Source organism: Rhinolophus sinicus, linkage group LG03 (genome assembly GCF_036562045.2).
Source record: "Rhinolophus sinicus isolate RSC01 linkage group LG03, ASM3656204v1, whole genome shotgun sequence".
Taxonomy (NCBI): domain Eukaryota; kingdom Metazoa; phylum Chordata; class Mammalia; order Chiroptera; family Rhinolophidae; genus Rhinolophus; species Rhinolophus sinicus.
The window spans coordinates 6,762,431-6,787,363 of record NC_133753.1 but is presented as its reverse complement, the minus strand read 5'-3'; the positions used below and the strand labels follow the sequence as shown (position 1 = coordinate 6,787,363).

Here is a 24,933-nt window from a genome sequence, read left to right as displayed (position 1 = left end):
GTCAAGTGTTCCAAGAATGAATGAGAGGGCGGGTGCTACCCAGGAAGGCATCCTGGAAAAGGTGGCACTGTGGTGCGCTTCAAAAGACGGGTACGATTGAGATCTGTAGGGATGCAGCGTAGGGTTAAGTGGGAAGAGGAGGGAACTCGAGAGGGATGTTAGAGCTCAGATTGTTGGTGACAGGCCCTTTCTGTCCGTTTTTTCTGGTGGCAATGCCTTTTCCTGCGTTTCTTGTCCAATTAGGAGACAGTGTTTCCTTTCCCCCTTGGAATTCCCTGACCCAAGCTACCTCTGTCTTCCTGTGGGAGGATTTGGCTTAGAAAAATAAGCTGCTTAACAAAAAGGTGAACAGATGGGCATGTGTTTCAGAATCCCTGGAGTTGGCAGTTCATCTAGAAATTCTACCCTCGTTAGAATTGGTGGAGACTGGTCCTCACAAGGCAGGATGTTCCTCAGCCTAACATTTCATTGTCATGCATTCTCCAGTGACAATGACATCCTAGGCCCTAAATTCCAGGACACAAGTTTCTGAAGAGACCTCTCAATGCCTGTTCTTGGGAATTACTAAGTATTAAATCATTGTTTTTTGGGGGCTGTGATGGTTACAGGGTTCTAGGAACACTCAACCCCAGAGACAACATTGCTTCATTAATTGTGACAAATGGGCCAAACTAATATAAGAGGTTAATGGTTGGGGGAGCTGGGTGTGAGGTATGTAAGGGCTTTCTGCACTGTCTTTGCAACTTTTCTCTAAATCTAAATCTGTTCTAAAATGAAAAAGCTCATCACAAAAGCCAAAGGGCACACAGATTTATGTCCCCACCCCCATGTTCCATCTGTACCCGTGCTTTGCCCAAACCCCACTCCCTTTGGGCCTGGCTTTGGTGATTTCGGATCGGCTGGGGTTATGCTGCTCGTCCTAGAGCAGGGGTGTCCAAACTGCGGACCGTGGGCCAACTGCAGCCCATGATCCATTGTTAATTGGCCCACAGCAAATACCAAAAAATATATTTAGTTTACTTAAATAAACCAGGTGACGCAATATGTACTTCACCTTGAGTGAGTGGCCCGGCTGTTTGTGTATTTTACCACATATGGCACTTGGTGAAAAATGTTGAAAAAAGTTTAGACACCCCTGTCCTAGAAGCTCTGTTGTTGGAGTGAGTTCCCTTGGTGGCGTGTGCATATTTGTCCGCACCAATTTCTGTGTGCTGGCCTGGTGTGCGGACAGACCTACACGTGTGTAGGTGCGTGTGGGAGTGTGCATGGGTGTGCTGAGGGCGGGTTAGGTGTCGTGACCTCTGCTGTGTGCTGAGGGCGCCATTCGGCCCCATGTATGTTTGCACATGAGATGTGTGTGTGCTCCCTGGTGTGTGTGCAGGGAGGGTGGGGGGTGGTGTGGCGTGTCCTAAATGTGTGTGTTCGGGTGTGTCCGTGTGGCAAGGGGGATGCGTGTGTGTTTGTGTTTGCAGATGTCCATCTGTCTGTGCCTTAGATCGATCTCAGCCCTCAGAGGATCCCATTCCCATTTTCCAAATTCCCCCAAGCTAGACACTGCAGTTTCATCCTTCTTCTTGTTCAAGCTGTTGTCTGCTACAGTCCCTGCTCCCCGTTTCCTGTCCGTGACATCATCTAAGCCTCCACGAGGGAAAGAGATTAAAAAAAAAAGCCTTCCCTGGCAACCAAAATACCTTTAAGTGTAGCATAATTACCACCACTCTGCCCCTTTCCTTCCCCCGCTGGGACAATTCCACAAACCCTACAACATACACTTAAATCTTCAACTTCTCAGAGACACTACACGCAGATGGGAAAGATTTGATTAAAATTACAGTGCTTTAGGTTCAACTTCACCTATTAAGAAAAAAGAAAAAAATCCAGATCGGGCGCTGGACTTTTTTTTCCCCTTCCCAGAGAAATAACTAGGCCACAGTAATTACCCAGGTCCCCGCTGCGCCCCTCAAAGGCTCCCCAGCGGTATTTTCCTGCTACCTGTCTTTGTAGAGATGTTGACATCAACATGAATGGTAACTGTGCCAGCATGGAGGGCTTCCTCCCTCTTCCCTCCTCTCTCTCTCTCTCTCTCTCTCTCTCTCTCTCTCTCTCTCTCTCTGTCTCTCCTTTCCTTTCTCCCTCCCTCTCTTCCTCCCTCCCTCTCTCTTCTTCCCTTCCCTTCCTAGTTTATATTCTTCTTTTTTAAGTGCAATAAAAAGAGGAAGAGGAAAGAAAAGCAAGTGCACTCCATGTCTGCATGGTGGTTTGCATCTCTGTGAGGGGGGATGTTCTCCTGCATCCCAGGAGCCTTTTTCTAATCTGGGGCTGCTCCCTGAAGGGAAATGTGAGTGGGGAGCCTCCCTCAACCTCAAGGCTGCAGTGCCCACCTCCTCCAGGAAGCCCTCCTGAGAGCCCCTCACTCACAAGAAACCCCTGGAGTTCCCAGGTGTGATGGTGGGAGCGCACTCTCCCTTATTTCTTATTGCTGTTATTTCAGAGCATGTCTTCCCTCTCCTCTGGCCTGAGAGCTCCTGAGGGGCAGAGACCCCGACTTATTCATTTAGGACCCCCCTTGATGCCTGCACACAGCAGGGACTCTGCAGGGGTTCTTCTCCAATTAGGAACAATGGGCTCAGTGCCCAGGGCACTTGTAGGGGTTCACACAAATATTTTAATTTTTTTTAAAAATCAAAACGAAAAAATATAATGTCTCATATAATTAATAGTATAACAAAATACCAACACAGGCACAAAAAGTATTTTAAAATATCTTTTTTGTGGAGGCAGGGACCCATGGAGGGCCAGGAGCGTCACCATGCGGCTCTGGGGCCCAGGTGGCATTTGCTGGCAGGCTGTGTGAGCTGCTCTCAGAACGCAGCTTCCAGCTCACACACTGCTGCCTGTCAGGGCCACTGTCCAGGCCCCAGAGGCTTTCTCTGCACAGACCGCGCCCATAGGAACCTAATTCACACCTGTGGGCTTCTCCAGGATTCATTGCTTTCATGACTTCAGGGTTCGTTTGTTCACTCAACTCACCTTTTCTTTGGATCACCCTTGAAAGCCAGTGTGAAGCCAGCGGGGCAACCCAGGTCTGGAGTCAGAAGACAGGGATTCCAGGCCTGGGCATGCGACGCGCCTCTGTGGGGGTCCATTTCCTGTTCTGTCAAAGGACAGCATCACATCTGCTCTGGTAGCATTTCACTCCAGGTTGCTCTGTGGACCCAGTGAGAAAGTCTGGGAAGCCCTAGCTCCCAAAAGGTGCTCACTCAGTGCCAGCAATGGCCTACTGTTTTGTCAAAATGCAAACAGTAGAGACAACTCCCAGTGGAAATGGGAGTAAGGCCCAGAAAACGGAACCTAGGAGAAGTGTGGGCACCCCCTCCTGGGTCCCTGCCTAACCTGGCCCAGGTACCACTCCGGCTGGAGCCCTTGGGGACCAAACAGCCTGGTGGCTCTTGACTCCCAAGAAAGCTGGCTTGGTGGGCACTAACCTTTTCCACTTTGCTTAGTGCAGGCTGCAACTCCACGTGATTTAGGGGGCTGGCGTCACAGGGTGGAAGGAATGCCACCCGAGTTCTCCAGCGTACTGGCTCTGATTAGCTGTGTGGCCTTGGACAAGTTGCTTTCCCTCTCTGGTTCTCAGCCTCCTTAATTGTTTACTCATTTAATAAATGAATACTGAGCACAGGCCTGGGTCCTGGGGCAGCTGCTCTACACCCATCTCCATCCAGCAAAGCCTGGTAGGTGGCTGGGGTCATTTTCAGCTCTGATCTCAATGGTTCAGTGGCATATACCTAACCCCAGGAAGCTCTGTTTCCCCCAGATGGGCCCAGGTTGGTTTTCTTCTCCTCTCCGCATTGCTGGGCACTCTTGCCCTGCTTTCTCAGCCTGAATTCCAAATACCAAGCTCCAGAAGTTACATTAGGTACACCACTTGTGTTTGGGTTAGCAGTTAGTGTCGTGGTGTGCAGCCGGGAGAAGCGTGTCTCCACAGTGTTGCCACAGAGCAGTGACCCAAGGAGAACCTTCTCAGTAGGACTCAAGAATAATGTTGGGAAAATCATTGCCTATTTCCCAGTCTCCATCCATTTTTACTTTCTTGCTTTCCTTTCTTGCTTTCCCATGAGATTTGGTTAATGCCACCACTTCTTTTATCCAACAGGTGAATAGATAGAAATCTATAGTCAGTGGAAGGCAAATAATATTAATGGAGCATTATCTCAAATCCCCCGTCCATTTTCTGGGTTAAGTGGCCATCACAATCCCCATTTTACAGAAGTAGAAACAGAGAGGTTTAGTTTCTCCTCTACGGTCACAGAGCTATTAAATGACTGAGCTGAGAATCAAACCTATGGGTGCTGATTATCATAATTAAATTATTGACTGCCTTTGTGGTTATTAGTAATGCAATTATTAATTGAGCCCTTGGACTATAAATTGTATGAGGATTAGGGCAGTCAGGTAATATTTGCCAGATGCTATAGATAGGTTACATTTCTGGTAATCCTAGGAAAGAGGCAAGCAATATAGTTCCCTTTCCATAGATGGGGAAATTGAGATGCAGAAGGATTAGATCAGCTGTCCAGAGTTGCCGGACAGTAAGTGGTGAAGTCAGGGTCAAAGTCACTTCATACACGCTCACGTGCAACAATAATCAGTTAGCTCAGCAACTGATCACTGCCTTTGCAGGCTGTGGCCCAGCGCTTGGACATGAGTCACACACACACGACATGCACGCATGTGTGCACACACACGCACACCCGTACCCAGGCTGCCTGTCTCCCAGCAGCGCACTCAGTGCTGCTGGGAGTGGGACACACTTGTACCGCCTGCTTCCTGGCCTCCACGTTCCCTGGCAACTTGGAATGCTCTGCTCTTTCCTGTGCTACCGTGTTTCCCCGAAAATAAGACCTAGCCAGACAATCAGCTGTAATGTGTCTTTTGGAGCAAACATTAATATAAGACCCGGTATTATATTATATTATATTATATTATATTATATTATATTATATTATATTATATTATATTATATTGACCTGGTCTTATAGTAAAATAAGACCGGGTCTTATATTAACTTTTGCTCCAAAAGACGCATTAGAGCTGATGGTCCAGATAGGTCTTATTTTTGGGGAAACACAGTACGTATTTCCCATGGATCCATGATGGTATGTGATGATTTCCTTTTTTAAACAATTTTAACTGTAATAGCACTAATGACAATTTTAGGGGGAAAAATCCATTTGAAACATCCCATCCAGCCCCTTCAACAAAACTGTTTTCATTTCCACATAATTCTTCCAATATTTCACATAATTATAATCAAAGTGTATACTGTCTTTTTCTGAGTTTGACTTTTTATTATTTAAATTTTCATCAAGCTTTTCATTATGTTTTTGTTTCAGATTCATCACTTTTTTTGATCATTACATAATATTCCACTTGGAGATTATTGTAGTTTATTAATCCATTTTTCAGGGTTGAACTTCAAGCATACTTTAATTTACAATGGAGAGGCATTCCCCCCGGCTTATTTACTGTTTGTATTTCCTCTTATTTGAAGTCTGCCATTCTCTTTTACCCAGTTATTTATTGGGGTCTTGGTAGTTTTTATTTATAAATTTGAATGTAATCATAAAAAATAAGTCTTTTATGTCATTTTATAAAGCATTTTCTCCTAATTCTGCCATCCTGTTGTTTCTATTTCTGTTTGTATCCTATGCTGTTTATTTTTTATATATAGTAAAGTATTAGTGTTTTCCTCTGTGATTTCCTCCTGTGTCAAAGCTCAAATGATTGCAACCCTCCACAATTCTGATAAATAGTTTCTTTTTAACTAATATTTACATTTTTTTCATATTTCAGTCTATCCATCAGAATCTATTATAGCTTACAGAATACAATTTGAATCTAAATTGATTTCCTCCTCAATTACTAAGTAGTTATTCTAAACTCTTTTATTAAGTAAGTATGCTCTATTTCTCATTTGGATTCACTTGATAGATATTGATAAATTGTTATTACATGGCTGTTAATCAATATGGCTGGTCTTAGGGACACTAGCAGGATGGTCCCCCGATGCCCTCACATGCTGTCTGGCTTCTCGCTTAGTCCCACAGTTTGGTTTATCTAGTCTCTCTGTCCTTACCACCCCATTTCGGTTGGCGTTGTTTTAGAATATATTTTAGTAGGTGGCAAGGCAAGTTCTGGTTGCTCCTCCTTTTCAAATATTACTGAGAGAAAAGTTTATCTTTTTATCTAATTTCTAGTAAAACTGGTGCACGCCCATTTCCCATGCAGTCTCCTAGTCTAGACATATTCAGTGAGCAGTGACCTGAAGCGTCATGCTTTTATCATGTATGAGAATCATGGATTCTCCAAGTTAGGAGAACTCCGGAAACGTCGGCCGCTGGCCGATCTGAAGACCCGTGAATTAACATTTGTACCTTCCCTGCAGGTGCGTCCCCAACTCAAAGATTACCTGCCGCCAGTACAGAAACATGTGGCTGAGAGTCACTGATCTAGTCTGATGTGTCAGCTAATTTGGAATCTTCTTTGCAATGGCCCTGCCAAGCAGTGGCCCGTTCTGTGCTTGGATACTCGTACTGATGAGAATCGTACTCCTTGCTGTATTGCCTTCCCAGTTAAAGCACCAGAAAGATGGAAACACTTGCATTGTGTCCCTGGAAAGATAAGGGGAGGGATAAATTTGGTGACATAGCTTTGTGTCTCTCAGCCAGGGCACTTGAGACATCAAGACAATAGCAGATAGAAATGTCCCTTCGAATCACTAATGACTCCTTTTTGCCCTGGAACAGGCAGACCTATGTTTCAACTGCCAGGAAGCAATATTCATCATTGCTTGAACCCTCTCAGTCCATTTGGCTGAGCTCCCTAAACTTAGCCCTGAGGCCTCACCTCTGTGTGGGGAAGCTGACAATCGCCATTCTGGGGGAGTTTCTACAAACCAAAGTGTATTGGGTTTCTTGATTTTTCTTAATTTCTTTTTTAATCCCAGTGGGTATTTTTATTTCCCCTCCCCATTTATGTTTTCTATACATGTTTGCCTTTTCTTTGGGCCAGAATAAGTAATTTCAGAGAACAAAATTGGAATGGAATTTTTTTTTTTTAAGTCCTCAAACAATAATAATTAAGAGAGAGAGAGAGAAAGAAATGGAAAGAAAAAGTCTGTCTGGATTACATTCCAGTTTCGGTGAGGTTTCAGGCCTATGCTTATTTTAGCCAAGCCATTTGTCCCATCCCTATTTATACAACAGGATGCAGAACGAGCCGTTCCCGGCCCCTTGTCCCACTGCCTGTTGAAAAGAAATCTGTCTTGGAGGAGAAGCCAACTAGCTCACACATCTTTCGTTTGGATGTGTTTCCCTCTTGCCCTGAGGCACGCTCCATAGTGAGCTGTAGTGTTTGTTTAGGGTGCATAGCAGCGCCCCGCAGGTCGGCCTGCACAGGGCAAAGCTTGGAGGCAGAAGACCTCGAGTCCAGACTCTGCTTTCTATGGACTCTGCAGTCTTTGTGAGGTGGCCTTCCTCAGCATTCTCCCCTGACAAATGCAAGTAGCAAGGGTTACAATACCAGCTTCTCAGTATTATAAATTCAGCAGAATTACATTGTGATAGTCATAATAACGACAGCAAAGGCAAAAATAATAGTGACCACTTTTTATGTGGCGAGCACTATGCTAAGTGACCTGTGGTAGCCTCTTTGGGCCTCATCATAACCTGAGAGGATGGATTCTATTATCTCCAGTTTACAAACAAAGTTGAGCTGCTCAGCTTGGTCCTTTCTTTAAGGTCTGAAGGACACCATGGAGGTCACAGAGTTATAGTGTGGAGATGTCACTGTCATCCATTGAGAATCCCCTCACATGACAAACAAAAAAAAATCAAGGCCCAGAAGGTCAAGTGAGGTCCCTCAGGTCTCAGCACCACGTCCAAAAATGAGTCTCTTCAGTTGTCCTTTGTGTTATTTAGGGTAATGCTAACTGCACTAACAAACCTTCCAGTGGCTAACAGTATAGAAGTTTGTATCTCTTAGAATTAATATCTCCAAAAAAAGAAAAAAAAAAGAAAACACCTTATTTAGCACTCACATAACAGACTGGTTTGGGTGTTTGTATTCGGCAGTAGCCCTCCTCCACTTCATGATTCAGGGACCCAGGGTCCTTCCTTCTGCTCTCCTCTGCTCAATGGTTGGATGGGAAGAGATAATGCAGAACATGCAGTGGCTTCTTAAGAACCACTCAAGATGCCATTGGTAGCAACTGGTCACATGGACCCAGCTAGATGCAAAGCAGTCTGGGAAATGTAGTCCTGAGCTGGCCAGTGACATCTCTCAACTGACGAAGAAGAAACTCATATTTTGGTAGACAGCTTACTATCTCTGCCACAGTGTCTCACCCAGCCTCCTACACCCTGTGTCATAGACATTGGAGGCAGAGAGAGTCATCATCTGGCCTTCTTCCTAAAGTGAAAGTAAAGCACTGCAGGTCACACATCAAATTATTTGGAGACTCAAAACCAGTTTACATGGACTTCACTGCAGGTGCCATGGAAGATTCTAGAGTACTCCCTTAGAAGCAAGTTCAATGCCTCTCCCACAGATGATCTTCAGCCTGTGTCCTGGAAGCTCCACAATGTGTCCCTCTACTGTGTAATATTTTATGTAACCCAGTTTTCCTTTTTAGAATTTCACACAAGGATAAAAATGAGTTACATATTTCCCACGTCTGTTCTACCCGCATTTCTTGGGCCCGACTATTTCAAGGCAGGAATGTTGTTTTTGATAGGAGAGCTGTAACTTAGAGTGAACATGAAAAATACAAAACTCGTTTTTATTTGCAAAGTGAGGGAAAAGGGAGAAAAAAAATAAACATCAACCTTAGAAGCAAAGATACACATACACATCCATGTCCAGGTGGGGCCAGCTGAGGGGAAAGCATCAGTTTGTTAAAAAAAAAAAAAAAAAAAAAAAGCATGTTTTGTTTTCCACAATCAGTATGGAGGGTTTGTAGCTACTCATTGGAAAAATACACAAACAGTTCAAGGAAATCTAAAACCTGTGCCAGAGAAAGAGAGAGAGAGAGCGAGAGAGAGAGAGAGAGAGATAGAGAGAGAGAGCATTTAAGTTACTTATTGATAGCTTAGTGTTCATAAATTGTAGAGCTCATTGCAAATCTAGGGATCATCTCAACCATTCCTCTCATTTTATAGCTGAGGAGACTTGGAGTCAGAGCTGTGCCATCTCTATCTCTAAAACTCTTTCGCCCACTATTTTCTACTTGGCTGGCAGATCTATCTGACAAACAGGATCATTGCTTGAAACCCTTCAGATTGCATCGCCTACCAGATAACACCTGACTTCCCTGCGTCAACTCAACCCTGTTCCCACTGGCTTCTCCTGCCCCTCCCTGCCTCCCACGCCCTTGCACTGCTGAAGTCATCCTCCATGCTGGTTCGTGCCCATGGGGAAGGTCCCTTTGCCTGGCATTTGCCTCATTTTGACTCCTCTTTTGAGATTCAGCTCAGAGGTCACCTCCAGCAAACAGACAAGTTCCGTTTCTGGTTTCCTGCAATGTTCCTTGACCAACCCTAGCCCAACACTTACCACGTGGTTCCTGAAAGTAGCTGTTTGTATGTGATGGTTGCTGTTCATCCTTCTAAGACCTCAAGGCTGCCTGGTACTCTTTTTACATGATGACCGTCTTTGTAAACTGTAGGCTCCCGGAAGAAGCAGAGGTTGCGTTTTATTGTCTTATTGATCATTCTGTTCCCAGGGTATGGTGTGATATTGTGTTCTTTAGTAGATGCTCCAAAAATATTTGTTTATTGTTTGTGATTAGGCTAAGGTGTCCTGCTTGCTACACTCAGAGCCCCTGTTGAGTTCTCTTAGCTTGAATATCTGCATGGCTGTGTCCCTCATCACCTTGGGGTTTGAAATGTCATCCATCAGAATGGCTTTTCCTATCTCCTGATGTAAACATGGCCATCACCCTGTATTAGCCAGGGCTCTCCAGAGAGACAGAGGCATAGGAGCTATATGTATACATTACAAGGAATTAGCGCATGTGATTATGGAGGCTGACAAGTCCTGCGATCCGCTGTCTGCAAGGTGCACACCCAGGCAAGCTGATGGTGCAGGGCCAGTCCAAGTACAAGGGCCGAAGGAGCAGGAGAGCTGATGGTCTAGGTCCTAGGCCACGTGTAGAAGACCAGTGTCCCAGCTACAAAGCCGTCGGGCAGAGAGAACAGATCTTCCCTTCCTCCACCTTTTTGCTCGACTCTGACCTTCGATGCTTGGAGGAGACCTACCCACGCTGGGGAGGGCCATCTGCTTTACTGAAGTCACCTATTCAAATGCTCATCCCATTCGGAAACACCTTACAGACATACCTTGAAATAATGTGCGACCCAATATCTGGGCACCCTGTGACCCAGTCAGGTTGACCCATAAAAGTCACCAGCACATCCTCTACCCCATTACGCTGCCTTGCTTTCTTTGCAGCATCGATGACCGTCTAATAGGGTAAAGCTGTGTTTCTTTACTTACTTCTCGGTCTCCCCAGCACTGGAAAGTGAGCATCATGAAAGTGCCCGTCAGTCTGTCTGGCTTCTTACTGTTAAGCCCCTATGCCCGGACTGGTGCAGCACATAGTAGGTGGTCAAGAATTGTTTGTGAAGTGAATGGATGAATCATGCAACCAATGGGCCTACTAATCCAGGATGTTCTTTCAGGCCAGACCTCTCGTGTTTTTCTTTGGGGAAAAAGAAGAGAGGGGGGAAAAAAACAACAAAAAAACTCAGTCTTTCTCAAAACTCTAATGTCTCAGAAATACAAAAACAAGCAACAAACAAACATCAACAATTGAACCCAAACTTCCCCAAACCCCAGTGATCCCTCACAGTACAACCAACATGGGTCCTTTGAAATCCTACTCAAGGGACGCATGCTGCGAAAAGAAACGAGGAAGAAATGGCAGATTTCTCAGTTTTATTTTTATATACCAACTTGCTAGTTAACAGTGGGAGCAATCAATAAACTTTAATAGAAGGCTATTACTTTAGGGTTGTAGTAAACTGAAGAATAAAGAATAATAGCTTTTCAACCTTTTATCAGTCTGGGGAGCTAATTTAATATGCATGGAAAATACATTACAATAATTTTTATAACTATGCAGTCCAGACCTGTCTGAAGATTTTCCAGGAAATAAGTAATGTGTAAAGAATCCAACCCAAACATACGGTACAAAAACTGTGGCTGCAGTGAGTGACGGCAGCCCAGCAAATTCTATCAAGAATTGGATGTTTGTATTAAAAATGTCACTGGGTTCCAAACCGTCACTAGATGCTCATTGCTGACTTTTTAAACTTGTCTTCTCTTAATGAAGTGGACTGATCATTTCCATTTGGAATCATTCAGACTGTAGACAAATATGCGAAAGCTTTAAGTATATAATTTTTAACCTCGGAGAAAGGTTGAATGATGTGTTATGAAGCTATTACTGTGCCCAGCTCAGATTCAGTGCGCCACAAGGAGCTCCATTAATTCTAATTTAACACGCATCTGGTCACAATTTGGAAGAGGAAATAGGCCAAGAACAGAAGAAACAGCCCGTGTGTATGCACCGAAAAAGACTCGCGTCCAAGTCAAGGGAACTTCGCGACTCCTGCACCCTCTCAGCGCTCCAAATCCATGGGACTGTTCCAGGTACAACCGCACATCTTTATTCAACTTGTGTTTTGCCTCCTCCATGCTGACCTTCCTTGGTCCATTCTCCACTCTGCTGAGAGCCATCCTTCTACATTGTGAAATGTGTCAACGTCTCCCCGGGGGACTGCCCAAGGGCTACAGGTGACAATTCCAAGAGGCCAGGGTACCACGTCTATGGTACCCAGTTTGCTCTGGGGGTGGGTCTCCACAGCCTTCTCAGGCTTCTGTGATTTTCCTGAGGGGGGAAGAAAGTTGCTCGCTGGGGCAGGTTTCCCCAAGCTCTCACCGTTCTGAGGATAATAGGCTTGTGTATGCTAGTGAATTAGTCTGCGCCCATCCAAACGTCCTTAGCTCGCATTAATCACACCCTTTTACTCAAAACAGTACAACTCTGATCTAAAGCAATTAAGCCTGTGCTGTTTAGACAAAGAGATTAATACACCTCCAAAAGCATAACCTCTGGCCAGAGAGGTGTCTTGAGATAATGAGCTTGATTCAGTGGGTCGGCTTTGTGGAGAGGTATACTTTGGAAGAAGATATCTATTTGCAGATTCTAAATCAGTGGGAACGAAGTGCGCCCAGGCAAACAAGGTCTGGTTGTACACGTGCAGGTAAAAGGAGGTTAGGGAGTCCCATTCAAAGCCCGTGATTTGGAAATGCACATTCTCTCTCTCTCGGAAAATCCAGCTGACTCTGACAAAGGAGCAAAATGTCAAGTATAATCCAGCAAAAGTAATCACAGCTATATTATGAGTTTCGAATATATAGCTTATAGAAAGTGTTGCTCAATGTATAATTCCTTCTGCTTTTACGGACATCGAAGGATGACTTTCCAGTGTTTATGTGTCAAGGGGAGCACTGAACTAGGAGTCCTGTGTGCTGAGCTGGGTTTGGGTTTAATACTTGAGGGAGTCTATGTGCTATCTGCATACTGGATGCTGAAGGCGGATGGTGGAGGAGTGAATCGTGATCCTGCCTTCAGGCAGCTTGCCGTCCAGGGGAGGATACGGACGGCACATAGAGACGTCAGTGCCATGGCAACGCTGTGCGGAGGTGGGCACGAGGTGTGGGGAGCCCAGGATCAGGGGCTTCGGCCAAGGCTTTTGAGAGCAAGTAAGCTCTGAGTTGAATCTTCAAAGATGCAGAGAAGATCTCCTGGCTGGAAAGTGTTGCAAGGAATTCTAGGCAGGTAGAGAGAAGAGTAGGAACAAAGGTCAGAAATGCCCCAAGACAGAAAAGCCTTCGCCATTGCTCTACACCCCTAGAGCCTAACGTTTGAGATTGGCTACGATGGAGATGACGCTGGTGAGGCCAGTGCATTGAGAACCGTGGCTCCTAAACTAGGGTGCTTGGAGATTACTTTGTAAACAGTGGGAATGTACTGAGGGGTTTAAGTATAAGACCTAGTCAGCGGTATTTCTGGAAGATCACCTTGGTTACCACCAGTTGGCAGTGAAGCCCTAGTCCAGTTATATTCACTTATCTGACTCAGATTTACCATCTGTGTAATGGGTTCATTTGATACCATGGTCTCTAAAGTCCTTTCAAGCCTGTGTTAACCATGCCTTTTTCTTCTTTATTTTCCATGCTTTGGTATCTTGGAGACTTGCTGATTCTGCAGGGACCACCCCTCCTGGGTCTAGGGTAGCACACAGCCGGCCTTTCACATGCAAACCAAACAATTCAGAGCCCACACCCCCAACCACCTTTATTGGGCAACCACACTCCAGGTGGCTCTCTTCCTGCTCCCAGGACCAGGTACCAGCTGACTAGGGCCGGGCCCTATGCCCCAGAGTCTGCTGAAATTACTCAAACTAGCCAATCCTAAGTACGTAAGCCCGCTGACCCTTACTTACTTGTTGCTTCAATGGAAACCGCTGTAAAGGCTCCAGCTCGCGTTCTCTACTCCCCCAGCCTCCTGCCCTTGGTGCTTTCCTGGTGGCCCCCTCATGCAGTATAAGCCCCCTCCTCTGGGATCTTTGAGTAGAACAAGCTATCTTTCAATGACAATTGTCTCCTGATATGGTGGCCTATAATACCTGACTAATAATAAAACCTATATTACAAACAAACAAACAAACAAACAAACAGCAATATTCTTGAGTGGAGAGCAAGCAGGCTCCTGGCCAAGTGAGTGTGTTGAAATCCAGCCTTGTTTCAAACCATGTCCCAGTAGAGGAGGGGGTGGCATGTTTACTTTGGCACAGAGGCAGCTGTGGCTAGCAGTAACTCTGTGCCATCATTTCACCTCTTTGAACGTATGTCTTCATTCATAAAATGTGGCTATGGGGCTACATGTTGACTATATTTTCCAGATTTGAGATTCTCAAACAGTCGAGAAACTCACCGTGGGACCTTAGAAATTGTCTCCCACGTTCCCCATGTGTCAACCAGGCATAATTTCTCACCTCTAGCCCTCCTGGTCCGACTAACCTGGAGTGGGAGAAGCTATCTGTTGGTGCTTTGTAAACCGTGAAGTGCTGTGCTGTTAGCGTTATTTTTGAGTATGAACTTGCCTCCAGCTGTAGGTGTGTAAGACTTTCAGGGCAGTGGTATATGATTTAGCAAATTATCTCTTCAGCACTCTAAAGAGTCCGCCAGGAGTTTGCTTACTGCGGGATGAGGGAACAATAAGGCCTCCCTATATTCAACAACAGGGGTTTAATTATCATGATTATCTTGCATTTGTATAAAGTCTTTGCTTTCAGGATCTCAAAGTATTTTTTAAACATTAAGCCTCCTGGTCCCCCATGGGAGACGTTAAATGGATGCAGGACCTTGCAGATCTCTCCTCTTCCTGGCTTGAAAGTGGTTTCCTCTCATCCAGGTGAGGATAAAAGGGAATCTTAACATCCGCTGCTGTGCCATGTTCCATGTCAGAGATTTAGGGTATGCGTGGTACAGACCAAGGTGAGAAAGGTTGAGAATGGGCATAAGTACTATTTATGGAGAGGCTGCTATGTGCCAGCCCAGACCCTGGGCCTGTGTTCAATCATGTCACAGCAGCAATTACCCCCCACGTCACTGATAAGGAAACTAGCTCAGAGAGGTTGTGTTGCATACCCAAGGTCACACAGCCAGTGGGAGGAAGACACCAGTTGGTGGGATGAAGACACAGAGCTGCAGGTGTCTCTGAGGCCCAGAGTGTCCTTCTTCACACTGATCTCAGCTGTGCTCCAGGGCACAGCTTCCTTCAGCTTTGTGTCCTGTGCCCTGGTGGAGGCTGAGAGCATTCCTTCCACGTTGGCCTTGAGATTCAGCTGGGTAGAGCGAGAGGCAATGAACCTTTCATGAGGAGGCAGGGAGGGGGTCTCCAAAGACCCTCAGCTCGGCAGTGCTACCGTTGTCCCTGTGCCCGCTGCATGGCAGTCCCCTTAGCGGGATGAACAACCATCGGATTGTTTTCCTTACCAAAGGAATTTGGTAAAATTATAGCTGGGCTGCTTTCTTCTGGTCATGATCTGTAGGACCTCAGCCAGGAAGACGGGAAATCGGGGTGACTGAAGGGCTGGCAGCTGGAGTTGCCTGGAAGCACCTTCACCCTGTGTCTGGTGCCCGGGGCTGTGGGTATAAAGGATGGGCACTTGCCCTCTTCATGTGGCCTGGGCTTCCTCACAGCATGGCAGCCTTTAGGCAGTCAGACTTCTTACATGGCTGCTCAGGGCTCCAAGAAGGAATGTTCTAGAGAACAAGGTGGAAGCGACTTGTTTCTTTGCGGAGCACAGGTTGGAAGGCACACATGACCATGACCTCAAGGAGTCACGAAGGCCAGCACAGATGAGGTATCTAGGTGTCGGCAGGGCCGCGCTCCCTCCCAGCTCTCTGGGCAGAATGCCTCCTGGCGTCTTCCAGCTTCCTGTGGCCCCAGGTGTCCTTGGCTCGGGCTGTGACTCCACTCTCACCCTCCATCTCCACGTGCCCCCCCTCACCCCACCCTGGGGAACTGTATGTCTTCATCTTCTCCATCGCATAGGGTCCCCATCTTTGGATTTAGGGCACACCCTAATATAAGATGTTCTCATCTCAAGATCCTTGCCTTAATTACATCTGCCGAGAGCTTATTCCAAACAGTGTAAGGTCCTGGATGGACAGAGACCTCCAGATTCCCCAGAGGGGGGAGTGCCAAAGGATTCAAGGACATGTTTTCAAGCAGCCACAGGCCTGTTCACCATCTTCCCTAATTATAGGGAAAGGGTTTGGGTCCCATGTTCCCGTAGGGGTCCTATATACCTTCGGTCCTGGCCCAGGAACTTTCTGGCTGTCTGACTTGGGCAGGTTACCTTTCTGAGTCTCAGTTTTCACATCTGTAAAATGGGAAAAACCTTGTGGGTCTTTTGGGAAGATGAAATGCCATAATATGTATAGCATCTGGCATATACCAACTGTCAATAGATTATTACCATTCATGTCACCTGTGGAGTCATTTGTGTCCTTATTCCTTACAGAAGTTAGTCTACACAGCATGTCTGCCTAGTGCCACCACCCCCCCAGCTTGCTCAGTGTTGTGTTTGTTGCTGCCCGTGTGTGTGTGCGTTATGGCGCTGGGTATGAACTGAATTGCGTCCCCCCATGGCCCTGCTTCATATGTTGAAGCTCTAATGTCCAGTGTGACGGTATTTGGAGATGGGGCCTTGTGGGGGTGATCAGGGTTAGATGAGGTGGTGAGGGAGGGGTCCACACGTTGGAATTTGCACCCTTATGAGAGGAGACACAACAGAGCTTGCTGTCCCTCTTTCTTTCTGCTTGAGACACTGCAGGGTGACAGCTGTCTGCTAGTCAGGAAGAGAGCCCTCACCCAAATCTCACCATGCTGACACGCTGGTCTTGGACTTCTCACCTCTTGGACTGTGAAAAAATAAATGTCTCTTATTTTAGCTCCACCATCCAAGTCCTTTCTTGGCTTCTCAAAAAAGCCCTGTGGTGCAGGCAGTTTGACTGAGGAGGAACCTGAGGCCCAGACAGGGTGTGGCTTGCCAAAGTCACACACGCCATGAGGAGCCAATCTGGGTTGAGAACACTAAGGAACAGCCTCCCTTTTGGGAGTAGCCAAGTCTAGTTCGGCCATCAGGTCATGGGGGGTGTGAGGGGCCCTTGATCACCCAGGAGGGGTAGCTCTCCAGGGCAGAGCTCCTCGCTGGATATCCCTGCCCTGCAGCGTGGCGTCCTGGCATAAGTCAGTCATGCTTTCACTCCCAGGGCACAACGGAAGCCTAGAGAACGCTGGCATCCACTCACTCAAAGGAAATAAGAACCTGTTATATGCAAAGACATTCTTGATATTCAGTTTCTTCCCTTACCTTTCCTCTATGCATTGATACGTCTGTCTTTCTCACTAGATTACAAATCCTAGAAGGCAGGGAATATGTCCAATTGTTGCCTAAATGTACAGAATGGAGTTTTGGGTCTGGCACATCCAGTGTGGCCAGTAAAGATATGACGAATGAATGAATGAATTGTGCATGGATGAATGTGCGGGTGGGCGGACAGATGGATGGATGGGTTGGGATGAGCTCTCTCTCTCTCTCCGTGAGCAGCCAGGTTGCTAATAATTTAGACTCTTGTCTACACAAATGGCCTGTTTTGCTCTGTTGTTTCAGAGGAAGTAGCCTTATTTGTGATTGATATTTTGATAGTCTAATAGGGATTTTCTGAGTTGCTGGAGGGCTAGAAGGGTTGATGAACTTGCAGGTGTCTCTTAGCTCTAACACTACATAATTTTTTAAAAAATGTGATCCTATCACCTTCTTCTGAGACTAGTGGGTTGAGGTTTGCATTCACCGTATTTATTGATCTGCTCTAAAGACGTGATGGTTGTAAGCCTCTTCCATCTGGAGGACTTATGAATGCAGAACCCAGGCCTTTGGAGAATCTGTCCACGTGGCCTCTGTGCTGGGGGTGTGACATGTGCATTTGCCTGTGTTGCATCTTGGTAGCCTTTCATTGTAAGCCACCCCGGTTTACGTTGTTAAGGCAGAATTCCACTAGCAAAGAGAGTCGCTGCAGGGGCAAAAATCATTCTGGTGAATACTGTTTTTCCTTGTACTTCATCGCCAAATTGATGTTTCCATCTCTTTGTTTTTGTATTTGTTTTTTAACTTTATCTAAAGATTTTTTTTTTTTAATGAGCATTATTTAACAAAAGGAAAACTCTAACCACTTTCTTATGTAAAGCTAATGTGACAATGCCAGTGTCAACAAGGGGGCAAGATCCATCTCAGGGAAATCTTGAAACCTCTAAGTGGAATTTGCATAAAATAGTCCTGGTATTATTATTCACCATTCTTTCCCTGACAGATATGTCAAGGCCTTGAAACCTAAAAGAACAATTATGCTATTGTATCTCTCAGAGGATTCAAGGGGTGTGTCTTTGGTGGAAAAAGTGCTATTAGAGCTTTGAAAGCAGTTAAAAGGCAGCCCAAGGGACTCTTTAGCTAGTCATTTTATAAAGAATGCCTCAGCTTTAAGTGTCTTAAAGTACGTTTATTCAACTTGTACTTTCGGCTTAAAAAAAAAAAAGAACTTACTAATAATTAATGGCTGCACTTTTTTCAACGTTTGCATTAGCTATAAATAAAAACTCTCGATGAAATCATCATTGATTAACTATGACTCCTGTGGGATGGGAACCCATATCTTTGTCAAGCGTCTCGCAACAAATTACCTGTAAGCTTTTTTTTTTTTTTTTAATTTAGCGATCATTGCAGAAGGCATTGCCATTGATGATTATGAACCAAATCAGGAACTAATCAGTAAATCCTGGCACAAGCTGGCTTAACATATCTGAACATTAAAAACCGAAGCATTGATAAGGCATGTCTCCTTGCAGCTGGATGGGGTGTGGTAGGCGGTGATCCGACTTTAATTTCCTCTGAAACCTGCTGGTTATGTTCGTGTCAGGTTTGGCTGGCAAAAGGCATCGCTAACTTTTGATGGGAATAGTTTTGAAATTCAAGAAAGACACAGAGAGGCACCAAAATGCCTCTGTCACATAGGGTGATAAGCCGATATGGAAAACGGATGAGCCAGGAAACTTTTCTGTCAAAATGCTGCAAAGATTGTGGGATCAGGGAAATTTTGATTCAAATGTTCAAGAACTAACAGGCATGGGCATGGCTGGGTGGTCTGTGTTTTTAACAAGCTGCAAAGTGGTGCTCATTTCCTATATTACTTCATAACGTTAAAAGATGATATTCGTTTGTTTTCATTCAGGCATTCTTTCACTTCATACTTACTGGGAGCTGGGAGGGTTCCTTGAAACCATCTAGTTTAACCTGTTATTTTATGGAAGAGCAAAAGAAGGTGCAGAATGGGGGAAAACTCAGTCCAGAATCCACGACGAAGGGGGTTGCAGAGAACTGTGGCAGGATGTAATCGCCCCCTAACCCCCTCCAACACACACACACAATATCCATCCTTACTTTCAATTGTTGCAGCATTCTGGCTAGTGTAAGGGCACTTTGAATAAAAATCACATTTCCCATAATCCCACGTAGCTATTGATAGCCATGCAATGAGGTTCTAGCCAATGAGATGTAAGCACAAGTGGCTGGTGAAATTTCTGGGATCCACCGCATTTTTTCCCCCCTGTTAGCACAGGGTAACCATCTTGGAAATGGAGGCATGCTGAGAGTAGCAACAAGAGAAAGAGCCTGGGTGTCTGGCTCCATGGAGTACCACTGAGTTTTAGATTGCTGGCCGCTGCCCCGTATGTGAGAGAGATACAGCTTTGTCTCTTTAGGCCAACGTGATGGAGAAGGCCACACAGGTGTTCTCACTTGCATCTGTATTTAATCTGAAACGAATAGAGTAGCTACCAGAAATGCTTACCAGACTCCAAGTAGTGTGCTAAGTGGGTTGTCTGAGCCATCGCATTGCAAGCATGATGGCATCCCAGCTAGAACTTCGTTGTCCTGGGTACTAGGCTCGACTCTGTACCCACTGATGGACAATTACGTCATCCACTTAGGGCTCTCAAGCCCCCGGCACAAAGGCTGACACTCAGAGAGTGCTCAATACAGTGTTGTAAGAAATCAGTGGCTGCATGACACCGTGGGGAGATGGCTAGAAGAAGCTGGACAGAAATTCTGCTGTGCTGTGGGGTGAAGTGCCCTGTACTCACCGGGGAAGCACAAGTCTACACTTACAATTTCAGCTGACCCCACATTACCATGTATTGTTTGATGACAAAATGATTCATTAAAATCCCATGGATTTGTCTTTCTCTTTTTTCCTTTCTGGTATTGTTGTATCTCAATGTGATAAAAACAGAGCATAAATCTTGGCTCTTGCCAACTGCTGTTTGGTTGAAATTGCCTGTATTGTCTTGACATATGTTGGAGTCTTTAAATTAACAGAGGAAAGAATTGATTTTAAAAATGGCATTTGCATTAAGGGTTATAAATGGGCGATTTGGGAAGCATGAAGATATACATGGGAAGCGATGCACAAATACTACAATTGGCATCGCAGTGGGGTTTTGACGCCATGAAACATATAATCTTGTACATCTACTGGGACATGTTTATGCTACCAAAAGTGTACATGTGACATAATTTGTATATCCAAGGCTCCAGGTAAGCAATAAAGTCCCTACCAGTCTGGACAACCAATGGGATCTTGGATTATTAGTGGATTTTAGGCATTGTTTTCTCTTTTCTGACATCTTGAGTTTCCAAATACTTTTGTCATAGTTTTGGACAGAATTTATTTATTTATATATATTTTTAAATATTTTATTGGGGAAGGGGAACAGGACTTTATTGGGGAACAGTGTGTACTTCCAGGACTTTTTTCCAAGTCAAGTTGTCCTTTCAGTCTTAGTTGTGGAGGGCGCAGCTCAGCTCCAGGTCCGGTTGCTGTTACTAGTTGCAGGGGGCACAGCCCACCATCCCTTGCGGGAGTCAAACCCACAATCTTGTGGTTGAGAGGACACGCTCCAACCAACTGAGCCATCTGGGAGCTCAGCAGCAGCTCAGCTCAAGGTGCTGTGTTCAATTTTAGTTGCAGGGGGCGGAGCCCACCATCCCTTGCGGGATTTGAGGAATCGAACCGGCAACCTTGTGGTTGAGAGCCCACTGGCCCATATGGGAATCGAACTGGCAGCCTTCAGCATTAGGAGCATGGAGCTCCAACCACCTGAGCCACCGCGCTGGCCCCCAGAATTTATTTTTATGTGTGATCAATGTCTGGCTCTTATAAGGATCCCGGCTTAAGGAAATCCTCTCTGCACCCACAGAGAGGAAAGCCCTGTTAGATTCTCAGAATTATGAGATCAAAACTTAGATGACCTATCTTCCACTCCTTGGCACCTCCGTTCTCTCACCCCCTGAGCTATTGACCTCCTGTCCCGGCCTCTACTGTGTGTGTGCTTAAACACATCTGCTTGTGCCTCAGGAGTTCCACTGATACTTGGCAACCAATTTCTTCACTCAGCTATCCGTCTGACCACTGTCCACCCATCTGTCTGATCTGTACCATTCCAGGTGGGGGACTGAGAGATGAATAAGACCTGTCCCTTCCCTTAGAAGGGCTCACCATTTAGAGAAGGATACAGACAAGGAAAAAAGTGATTCTGAAAGAAGTGAGGATGGTCAAGGGAAGCAAAGAACGGCCTGAGGACCTCGGAGGAGTTAGTCAGGGAAACGAGCAGCTGAAGGAAAGGCCAGAGAAAGGCTGGGGAACCAGGGGAGGACACTTGAGGAAAAGTTTCAAGATAGTATTAGAACATGCTGAAAAAGGCAGAAAGGAGACTTTACAGGCAATACAAATACTGATTGACAGACAGGGATCTCCAAATATTTGGCGAGCTGTGTGTGTGTGTTTCTAATTATCATCCTTATTACTCTCCTCCTCCTCTTCCTCATTGTTATTGGTAGGTGTGCAGTACAAGAAACTCACATTTTCGGAGGGGATCCCTATTGGCTGTTCTGGGGGCATAGAATGTTTTGCTCTGGCCATGGGCTTAACATGTGTGGGTGGATGTGGGGCCTGATTGGGGGATGGCAAGATTCAGTGATTTGGGCTCACAAGTAAGCTGGCCTATTCCCACCTTTTTTGGTCATGCAACTCTAGAAACATGTTTCTATTTCAAAGAGATCGTTAAATCAGAATACAAATTACATATCAATGTGGAGGCTTAATTCCCTTGATTCTACCCACTTCCCAAATATAAGGGGTTCCATCACACTTTTATCATAAGTACAACACCGAGAATAATAATCATGAAAATAAACACTTCTATAGCTTCTACCACTTGCTAAGCACCATTCCACGGCTTTCATTACTCAATTAGTCTTCTCTACAGCTCTGGGAGATCACTTGGCACCCTTGTTATTCCCATTTTACAGATGAGAAAACTGAGGCAGAAGGGGTCAATTCACTTGCCCAAGTTTACACAGTTTAGGGGCCAGGATTTGGATCCAGTCTTCACTGCTGTAGAGAGATGTTCTGATTGTACCTTACCTCCATTTTACAGACTAAGAAACTAAATTCAGGAATGTTTGATAATAACCAGCCTCTGGTCATGCGTTTGGAACCAGAACGATACTCACGCTCGTCCCCAAGTCCAGGCTCCTTGTGAGGCAAAATGCCTGTTAGCGCATTTACAGTCATGGCAGAGTACCTGGGCAGCTCTCATTGTGCGGAAGGGGGAGACGAGACCTCAAATTAGGTTGCCATTTTCTACCTGAGAAGTCAGTGTGGGCGTAGTCTGCCCTCTGCCCCTCCCTTTCATTCTCTGACTCATCGTGTCTCTCCTTTTTATTCTGAGCTTCTTCATGCTCCCAGCCCCTCTCAACCACACGACTGAGAAGGCACCGCCATCAGACTCGCTTCCCTCCCTATTGTACATGTCCTCTTGACCCTGGGACACTCCCCCGCTCAGCTTCTTCTCATCTTCACGTTTGAAAGCCTCACTCCCTCCGGTGGCAGCAGGAGCCTGCGGGCTCCCACCCAAGCTGTCCACATACAACTTTGAGCAATGCCAGTCAGACGAAACTGTTCTGGTGTGGCGGAAATTGAAGCTGTGGAGAGAAAGGAGAAGCGCTTTTAAGTATGTGGAAGTGAAATTGTTGGGTGAATAAAAAGCAGCAAAGTAGATGGGAAATGGGCAGTTTGTTGAGTCTAAGCCTCCCCAGACGTGAGGGAAACTTTGATAAAAGGTTTTAGAAAGGACGTTTAGCATTGGAGGGAAGGGATGGGATGAAAAAGCAAGAATTCTCAGATTATTAGCCCCTGCACCATACTTGGGCGGAGAAATCCTCACTGAGTCCTTGCTTCTAGGACAATTTCTGCTCCTCCATGGTTATGTGATAGCTCTGTGGGTTAGGCCAAGCAAATGCCTTTCCCACAGTTTCAGAGGCACATGAAACTATGGGCCTCTATTTTCTTATCTGTGCAAGTATAGGATTAGGTTAGGTAACATTTGCAGACATTCCTCAATTCTATTATTTTTCATTTCATTGACCTTAAGAAAGCCCTCTTTACAAGAACTTTGTATGCAAAAATTTATTTTGTTGTTTTTCTTCATTTCTAAAAATTATAGGAACTCAGAGTTGAAAGTTTACAATAAATTGGGAAGCAGAAAGTAGAAAAAAAATTCTCTGCGAAGACCCACCACGCACTAATATATTTTAATTCAATTTTCTGTATGCAGTGACTTGTTTGTTAAGCTGCTTCATGCACAGGAAACTATGCAGTATGCATTTTGCATCCTCCATTCTTCATGTAAACATTATGTCACATGCGTTGGGTCCAAGTTATTGCAAACTTTTCCGATGCATGATTTTAATACGACGGAGTAGTCCAGCTAGAGGGGGTGACATGATGACCAGCTCATTCCTGCAGAGATGAACATTTAGTGCTACTTCTTTTCTCCCTCCTTGGCCCCACTTTTATGTGTTACACTGCTTCAGTATGGCCTCTTGATCAGGATGGGGTGGGGGCTCAGGAAACAATGGCACTTCCAGCCAGCAGTGGGGAGCGGTCAATGAGGGAACTACTAGCCACGCTAAGTCTGCATACAGAGTATCCGTACAAGATGCTGACGCACTAGGGACTCCCTGTGGGCACTGCTGCGTGACCAGGACAGAAGGGGCAGAGGAGGGAGCCAGAGCCAGAACTCAGAGAGAGCTAAAGCTGCAGGAAGGGAGAGGGCACCCTTGGCAGGAGGGAGCCCCAAGTTGCAGTGTGTGTCCATGGAATGCTTCCTGAAGATACCTGCCGCTGTGTTGGCCCCGCCTCCTCTCTCCACTGTGGTTCGAACCAGCCCGAGGATGTATGGCCTATTCAACAAACGTCTCAGAACAAAGTAAAACAAAAAACAAGCTCAAGGGTGACGGCAGAGAACAGATGTGACTCCGTCCCCTCCATTCCTTCTGTCTTCCCTCCTCCCTCCTTCACACAAGCCACTGCCTCTCTCTCCCTCATAAAAAGGGGCAAAGATCAGGGCTATTGTGGCAAGGATTAAATGTGAGAGCAGCTACTGCAGGCAGGGCCCTCTGAAAAGGCAAGCTGGCTCCTCTTGAAGAGCAGATTCTAAGTGACAAGGTGAAACAGGAGCCTCAAGTGGCAGCACGTAGCCCTGGACATGCCCCCCCCGCCCCTCCCACACACACATACCTGTGCAATCCTGTGCGGGAACCAGCATTTTAACAAATTCTCTCATCGTCAAGCTTTTCCTGCACAGCCCATCTGAAAGCCACCGAGCTAGAGGCCCAAAGGAGAGAGATCCTCAAATGACGTCAGCAGGGTGACCCACAATCCTGGTTTGGGGAGGACAGGGTCCTGAGGTTTGGGACTTTCCGTTCTGAGACCTGGAAAGTCCCAGGGAAACCAGAATGAGTCGGGCACCCTGACCCCAGGTCTAGGCAAAGTAACAAAGTCCTGATGCCACAATAGCAAGCTGTCCTGTCTTTATCACATCTTAGGGCACCTGGAGTCATCCTGGAGCTTAGCTCCTGGGACCTTCACAATATCCACGTGGGGCCAGGCGCCACCCCCTGCTTTCTCCAGGTGGGTAAACTGACACCTAAGGTGACATGGGGACTCACCTCCAGTAGGGTCAGAGCAGGGCTAATCCTCACTCAGGTTAGCTTGAGGCCGACACCAGCATCGCAGCCAATCCCCCGGAGATGGTTGTCTACTGAACAAGGTCTGTCTGTGCCAAGACGGGCTTTTCTTTGGACACACACGCCGCAAGTGCCAGACTCCTTGCAT

At 46.0% G+C, this 24,933-nt stretch overlaps 1 long non-coding RNA gene across 1 annotated transcript; it reads right to left on the bottom strand.

Annotated features, from left to right (window-relative positions):
- Nucleotides 1–21,784: 21,784 nt before the first annotated feature.
- Nucleotides 21,785–24,440, bottom strand: LOC141570809 (uncharacterized). The gene is made up of 2 exons (XR_012495262.1): nt 24,337–24,440; nt 21,785–22,739 (listed from the first exon to the last, which is right to left on the bottom strand). It is a non-coding gene; the product is annotated as an uncharacterized LOC141570809 (long non-coding RNA).
- Between the last annotated feature and the right edge of the window lie 493 nt (nt 24,441–24,933).